Below are 7979 nucleotides of genomic sequence, written 5' to 3'. Positions count from 1 at the left end.
ATTTGTGAATTCATCATATATCCTTAAATTTCTAGTTTAGAAAATTTTAAATTTCTAATTTAGAAACTTGATAAGTTGCCAATTTAGCAGTTTCACATTCATGATTTTCTAATTTGGAAAATTTTAACAAATTCCTATTTTTGTTGATATGGAAAATGTTAGCATATGTAGAGCTATTGATTAAAATATTTCCACGTGAACTTTAGAACTAGAGATGAATTGAAGAGATTTTCAAATCTTTTTACTTTTATGCGGAGTTCAAGGAATCATATAGTATTTGGGATACGTTTAACAAGTCCGATATAAATTGATGATGATTTGACCCTAGTTTAATTTTAATCTTTGCATGTTGACCGTAGGATAGTTTTGGATCATAGTAGAGACCGATCACCTTGATCGGAAAAGATTCGATAACTAAGACTTTCTAAAACCCGTAGTCTTACCCCTTAACTCTTTCTCTTATTTGTGGACCGATCCGAATCCATTTTAGAGTTATTTTTCGTTTCTAGACCTAAACTAGGTAGTGACTCCCATTTTTCAAAAAATTTTCCCATTTACCAATTAGACTCCTCTTTACTATTTAGTAAAAAAGGGTCTAGGCGATTTTAGTAACAACTTTGCTGGGGATTTTAGAGTCAAACTTGACCCGATCCTAAACTATCTCTAGGTTGACTTTTCCATTCAAGTCAACCCAATTGAATCAAAGTGATTCTTAAATTAAGTTAGATTTTGTTATTTTTTCTATGAGTACATGATTGGATGTGGATGATTGATTACTTATTGTATTTGATTTCATGATTGGATCATATGACTTATAAATGCCCCGGGCGCATTTTGTCCCTTTGCACATACTCATGAGCATGCATATTCATATTTGCATCAAGACATGTCCTTATAAATCCTATAGCAAGATCAAAGCTAACTTGGTCCTTCAGGACATGAGGGACACCCGTGAGCGCTACAACCCGAGAGTACCACGTACTACTCGGCCAAGTAAAATTAGGATTATATATCGGTGCTTCGGGTTGAAGTGACCTAAGCTTTGTCCTAACCAAGTCTCAATCATATAGCGAACTTAGAAACTTGAACTTAAGTGCGGCCCCACTAGGCCACGACTTAAATCAACCATGAGTGCTTTTTGATTGCTTTATTTAATCTAACTAAATAGTAAGTGGGCAGATCGGTCTAAACCATTTAAATTAAACTTACAATACCGATCCGACCCAATAAACTTAATTGGTAAAAAAATATAAAGTTCATTGTAAACCAATTAAACCAGTTGGACCAATTGGCAAATGGATCTAACCGGCCAATTCTAAACTAATTAGACCAATTGGTTTTAGGTTCAAAGATTTGACCTAATTCGAACCAATAAGATTCGACCCTATGGTCAAACTAATTTGTCTAACCAACCCCAATAAGGGGTAGACCCGTGACTAATTTTTCTTACCCTTGTGGTCACTGTAGACTTATAGTGCATTTGGATTTGATATTTGTCATCAGACCTAGGCTAATTTTTATTAAATTTTTAATCATGTTGTTAAGAGTCAAACTTTCATAATCAATGATTAATCATATTTTATTCCAATCAAGTAATAATTGATCCTATAAGTTTTAAACTACCATTTGTGCTACTTTGGGTGTCTTTAAAGCGTCGTCTTGCTAGAGTACCTTCATCAAGTCCAAGTAGTCAGCCCTTGCCACAAAAAGAAACAAATACCATGGACGAAGCAACACTTCGTCAAATTTTAGAATCCTTTCAAGCACAAATTTTTACTTTTGTTCAAACGCAAATTGAAGGCTTGAAGAATGAAAAAAAATAATAAAGCTATAAAACCTCAAGCTATGTTTGACCTTATCGAAGACTAAGAAGTTGATCAATGACCATTAATCCTATCTTAGCCCATCGAGTAACTCAGGTTGAAACTACTTTGAAGAATATTAAGGACCCCGACGATCTTGCCCTTAGATTAGGAGCAATGACATTATTCCCTATTATTTGTCTACTAGAGAAATTCACAATGCTAGACATGGATAAGTTTAACAGGATTGAATACCCAAGGACTCAGTTGAAAGTATATGTCGGCATCTTGCAATCTCACGGACTGAGTGAGGAACAGATGGCTCAACTCTTTCAAAGAACTCTCACAAGACCTGCCTTACGATGGCTTATGCCAATGCACTCATATTGTATAAGAACTTGGCACGAATTGATAAAGGTTTTTATTGGTCGATATTGAAAGTGCCCTCGATCCGCGGGGTGTGCGGATCTGCTTTTGACTTTGAGGTTTGGGAGTCGCCACCTAGTTATTACGGTCTAAGAACCGAACATTGACTCAAAATGGATAAACAAACAACTAATCTACTAAAAAATACTGAGTACATGGATCACATTACGGGGTTGGAAGGTATTAGGCACCAACCTCGTCCGGCAAACGCCGATCTCTACTAATTCCCAAAAACGACTACATTGCTAAAAAGACCTAAATAATAATAATAATAAATAAATAAAAATATTTACCTTTGCAACACAACGGTTTTATTCCCTCGGATCTGATATAACAGCTCTTCCTGTAGTACTCCTCGCTTCATTCTATCACCGGATTCGCTTCAGACCTCCAAGACAAAGTACTTCCTTCTTAGATCTAAATATTTTTTATTTATTTATGATTTTCTAGGTATTTTTTAACGGTTTCTAGGTGTTTTTTGAGCTAAAGATGGGGTATGGATGTTAGGTAAAGAGTTGGGACTTCAAAATTAGGGTTTATGGGAAGTTAGGGAAGCTTTTTGACCTACTTTTCTTAGGGTTTATTTTTTTATACGAAAATAGGTTGTAGGGACCCTTATTTATAAATTTTTCAAAGTTTTTTTTATAGATAGAGTTAGTGTTTAATTATAATTACTTTAGATAGAATTAGTGTTTAATTAGAATTACATTAGATAGTTTTATATTTTAATTAGATTTCTTTTAGATAGTTTTAGAGTTTAATTAGAATTCTTTTAAATAATTTTTAAGTTTAATTAGAATTCTATTAGGGTTTTGACTTTGATCTTATTAGATTGATTCAGGTTTTGACTTAAGTCTCACTTGATTGACTTAAGTCTTACTTGATTTACTTTATTTTAGGATTTTGACCTAAGTCTTACTTGATTGACTTAAAAAAATTTAATTTTAATTAGGATTTCACTTTACATTAATTAATATTTTTATTTCGAAAATTTTAATTATTAAAATTGTAAAATTACCGTTTTGCCATTGAAGAGGACTTTTTGTGTTTTAAGTCATTTTTTAATGTACCAGGATATTTTAGAATCGATTTTTCGTAAGAAATTCAATGGGAATATTGGTTTGTGTCATTTATAAAATTTTTTGTGCAAAATGGTCATGAACTTTATTAGGAGCATTTTAGTAATTTTATCGAATTTTGTGAAAATTGGCAAAATGGTTTATTTGGTTTCAATTTATTGTTTTATGTGTTTAAAAGGATTTTCCTAAGCGTACTGTAGGCTTTATGGATATTTTGATGTTAGGGATATTTTGGTAATTTGATTATTTTTTAATATTTTTATTGTAAAACTTCTTTTTGTCGACAAGATGATGATTTCTACGTTTTTTGGATTATATTTTCTTAGCGTAGCATGATTTCTAAGATTTTGTTAGTTTCAGACACCTCATCCAAATTTTTAAAACACATCTAGTAACAAATAAAGCATTGGTATAAACATCCATCATTGGGAACCGTTGTGATTGGGTTAACGAGTTAATTAATCAGGCGAATGTAAAAATGGGGTGTCTACTGATACCCCTCTTTGGCAGAGTGTTGAAGGAGACTAGATAGCAAATCTATTTTGGTAGATAGTGCGAAATCCAAATGCCAAAGCTAGTGACAGTTCATTTTGCAACTTGATTTAGCAATTTGTCAGGACGTTTTGATCCTTGAGGGTAAAACTCTCTTCGAACTAAGAAGTTGTCAAGTCCTTGAGTGTGAACTCTCACTAACGGTGTCAGATCCTTGAATTTTAGAGAATTGTCCTTGCCTAATGAAACAAATGTGCAAGTATGTGCATTTAAAATCTGAGATAAATCTCAGAGGATTTAAGTGAAACTAAGTAAAATTTGAGTAAAATCTGAGAAAATCTCGGCGGAAACTGGTTGAGCATAATCCGAGCAAACCCTCGGCGGTAACTGGCTAAGCATAATTTGAAAAAGCCCTCGACGGTAATTGGCTGAGCATAATCGGAGCAAACCCTTGGCGACACCTGGCTGAGCATAATCCGAGCGAACCCTCGACGGCATTTGGTTGAGCATAATCCGAGCAAACCCTCGGTGGTAACTAGCTGAGCATAATCCGAGCAAACCCTCGGTGGTAACTGGCTGAGTTTAATCTGAGCAAACCCTCAGCGACAACTGGCTGAGCATAATCCAAGAAAACCCTCGGTGGCAACATAATTTGAGAAAGGATGGACAATTCTAAAATGAATGGATCTAGGAGCTCTACTCTACCTACTCAAGGCAAAAGAGTACTAAACTATTTTTTTAAGCAAAATGAAATATGAGATCAGAAATGCTTTTGTCTGAACTTCAAAATTTTTCCCAAAAGTTTTATGAATTTAAAACTTAAGTTTTTATTTCTTTTGAACCTCAAGGATTTTTGGAAAATTGTTATCAAGAGGGTAACCTTAAGTTTGGGATTTCTTTTGTCCTTTAGGATTAACATTGCTCAAAAATAAAATGCCCTTAGTTTGACAATAAACATGCATTGGAGATAATTGAATACATCATGCAAAATTTAAAAAAATACCCCTAGTATAAGGGGGAAACAATATATTTAGAGGAAAAAGAAAATGCCCCTTGTATGAAGGCTTGAAATATTTGATTACCATAAGCGCAATAAAGATCTAACTTTTAATTAATTTTATTGAAGATTTTGAGTAAGGCTCAAAAGAACAAAATATTTTCTTTTGAGACTCATTATAGAATTCACCCTTCTCCCCCGTGGTTCACTTGGGGAAGCAAAAATTTTCAGATCAATCGTAGACAAGATACTTGTGGCTTCTGAGTCTCTATCTGGTTTAAGCTAAGTGTTGAACTTGATTATTCTGATTTCAAATGTCTCGGCTCGAACTTCCTGAGATTTTCTTTTGTTTTTCTTTGTTGTTATAACTTTTGCCTAAATTGCTCTTTCAGGTTTTCAAACTAGCGAGCATGCTCTAGCTTTTGCCTAGATTGTTTTTTCAGGTTTTCAGTCTAGCGAGCTTTCTTTTCTTCTTTTTTTCTTTGCTCTGATTGTTGTCAAAGTCATCCTTTCGGATTTTCAACCTTGCGAGCTTGCCTTAATTGTGCCTAAGTTGCCTTTGTCGAGTTTTCAACTTAGCAGACTTCATTTCTTTTCTTTTTCTTCCCTTCTGAACTTTTGAAGTTATTGTCTGATCATGCTTTACTACCTTCCTTAACTTTTCTCACGGTACTTGAGAGGACTTTCATGAGTAAGCTCAGGACTGGGTATAAAAGAAAGGAATTTTGAAGCTCAAAAACCCGAATGCCCCTTGTGTGATATTTTTTCTTGTCGACTGGGTATATATATATTTTATTTTGATGTGGTCAGGCCTGAATTAACTTTTCAGGTTGCCTACGTACCCCAGATTTTTGGGATCAGACCAAAACGTAGTTCGAATTTTTTCCTCCCTTAGGTTAGGTGATCGGGCTGAGAAAGAAAAATGTATTTTTTTTAAAAGCTACAAAGGACTGAGAAAGGAGATAATGAACTAGGTAGTAGGAAAATTGATTCGACTAAAGATGACCTCCTTACATGTAGTACCGCTTGATCTGGTTAAGATTGGTTGACTCTGGTAGTTTAATTATATCATGATCTTAAAGTCAGACGGTTGAATCATTGACTTGTAAGTGGCGAACTTTGATTTTCTTGTCAAACGTATGAGTGATTCTTCTCTGATAAGTTTACATTTGGTACAGAACTTTTAAGTTGTTTTTCTTTGATCATGTTTTCTTCTTCATACTGCTGACGAATCTAGTTTGTTTCTAACAATTGACTTTCTATCAAGACTTTGAGATACAGGATTTTCATTTCAACTGTTAACTCTGCTTCCATATCATATAATAGAGAGTAGGGAATAACTCCAATGGAAGAATGATAAGCCCACAGTGTGAATGGTAACTTCTTTGACGGATCCTGGTGCGATTGATACATTTTCCTGATGATTATCTTGAGATTTTTTTATTAACTGTTTCAACCTTTCCATTAGTCTGAGAACGTGGGGAGATGATTTGTGATGTCTAATCCTGAACTTTGAACACGGAGTAATGACCTAAGCTTTAAAATAAGACCCATTATCAAATATCAGCTCAAAAGGTATCCCCATATTGACTGATAACATATACTTAAATGAACTTTTCAACTTGAGATGTAGTGGGGATAGCACTAATATATTTTCTAACATCTTCTTTGATTCCATCGATATAGGCGAGTATCTATTCCGTGTTGAACAACACTCAAGCTTGTACCTAACATACCCTCAAATGATTACACGAACAAGTCTTTTGAAATTTCTGAGTAAATTCATTATCCACTCGTGTTCCTCTGGGAATAGGATAATTTCTATCTGAATTTCTTGAAAATTATTTTTTGTTCTAAGGCTCAATAACCTTTGCTTTCTGATTGAAAGTTGTTGAGCCCGACCCTTATCTTCTTGTTCAGGGGAAAAATATATCCTTAAAGCCAGATTAGTAGTTAATTCGTTAATGTGCTCGAGGTATTAAAATTTTCTTTAATCCAATCAAATTCAGATGGGGTGACAAACACGTCTATAGACTTGACAAATTAGCTTGACTCAATAGAAAAAGAGTAGACTCGATCTAAAGAAAACATGACATTAAAAAATTAGACTCGAGATAACTCAAATAACTCATGAAAACTCAAGACAACTACCCACAACGGGCTTGATTAGGACTGAGGACTGAGACATTGCCTACAACCAACAGAATTGAGGCACGATGATCTTCAGGGAACAATTGGGCAATATTGAGAAATTATGAGGTTATTTCTAACTGTTAACTTGGTATTGACGTTTGTTCTAACTGATCGGACTTACAACCCTAAATAGACAATAGACGATTGAGCTTAGGTACAATGATAACCCTTAAACCTCATTGAAGGTGAATTTAACCAGTTTTAGTGTTACCCCCATCGATAACATTTTAATGAATCCTTAGATTTTATTGAATTCTGTGCACCAATCCATTAAACAATTCATCCATTTAATGATTATTCAGAAGGAAAATAATTTTATTGCACTCTTGAAAATTATTGAAAAATAATATTTTTATTAAATAATAATTTTCACAAATCTGATTATTTTTTGCAATCATTTTCCTTTTAGAAAAACATATTTTGATAATTTTCCTCGATAAATGAAAAAAATAAATTTTTGGTAAAAAACATATTTCAAAAAATTTTCATGCAAAAATAGATAATTTTTTTCTTCCTTTCCTTTTCTTTCGGAAACAATTTTCTTTTGAAAAATATATTTTTTTTTAGAACACTTTTTCTATAAAACACTTTCCTTTTGGAAAACATTTTTTTTAAAGATGGGTTGAAACTCGAATTAGAAAAGACTTTGATTTCTATTTTGATTTAAATGGCCTGGCCCATCATGATTGTTGGATGAGATGGACTGGGTCATTATGAATTATTGCAAAAAATGGATTCTTTATTGGGTCGGTACACCCATTTTAATGTAAAACAAAAAACTTTAATCCTTGAGGACAACCAGACATTCTGATCTCATCATTCACATACATTCATCATTCATAAGGTCCCATTCAATAAACAACCCAGGAACACCCACGATAAGTTTGAGTCGTGACTTACAGGGGAGGTTTCTAGACTCTAAGCTTACTATGTGCAATGCAATCTTATTTGGCCACCCTTTCCTAAGTACACTTATATACCTCTCGATCG

Source organism: Akebia trifoliata, chromosome 12 (genome assembly GCF_017979445.1).
Source record: "Akebia trifoliata isolate Shusen 1 chromosome 12, ASM1797944v1, whole genome shotgun sequence".
Classification (NCBI taxonomy): Eukaryota; Viridiplantae; Streptophyta; class Magnoliopsida; order Ranunculales; family Lardizabalaceae; genus Akebia; species Akebia trifoliata.
This window is presented reverse-complemented; position numbering follows the sequence as displayed.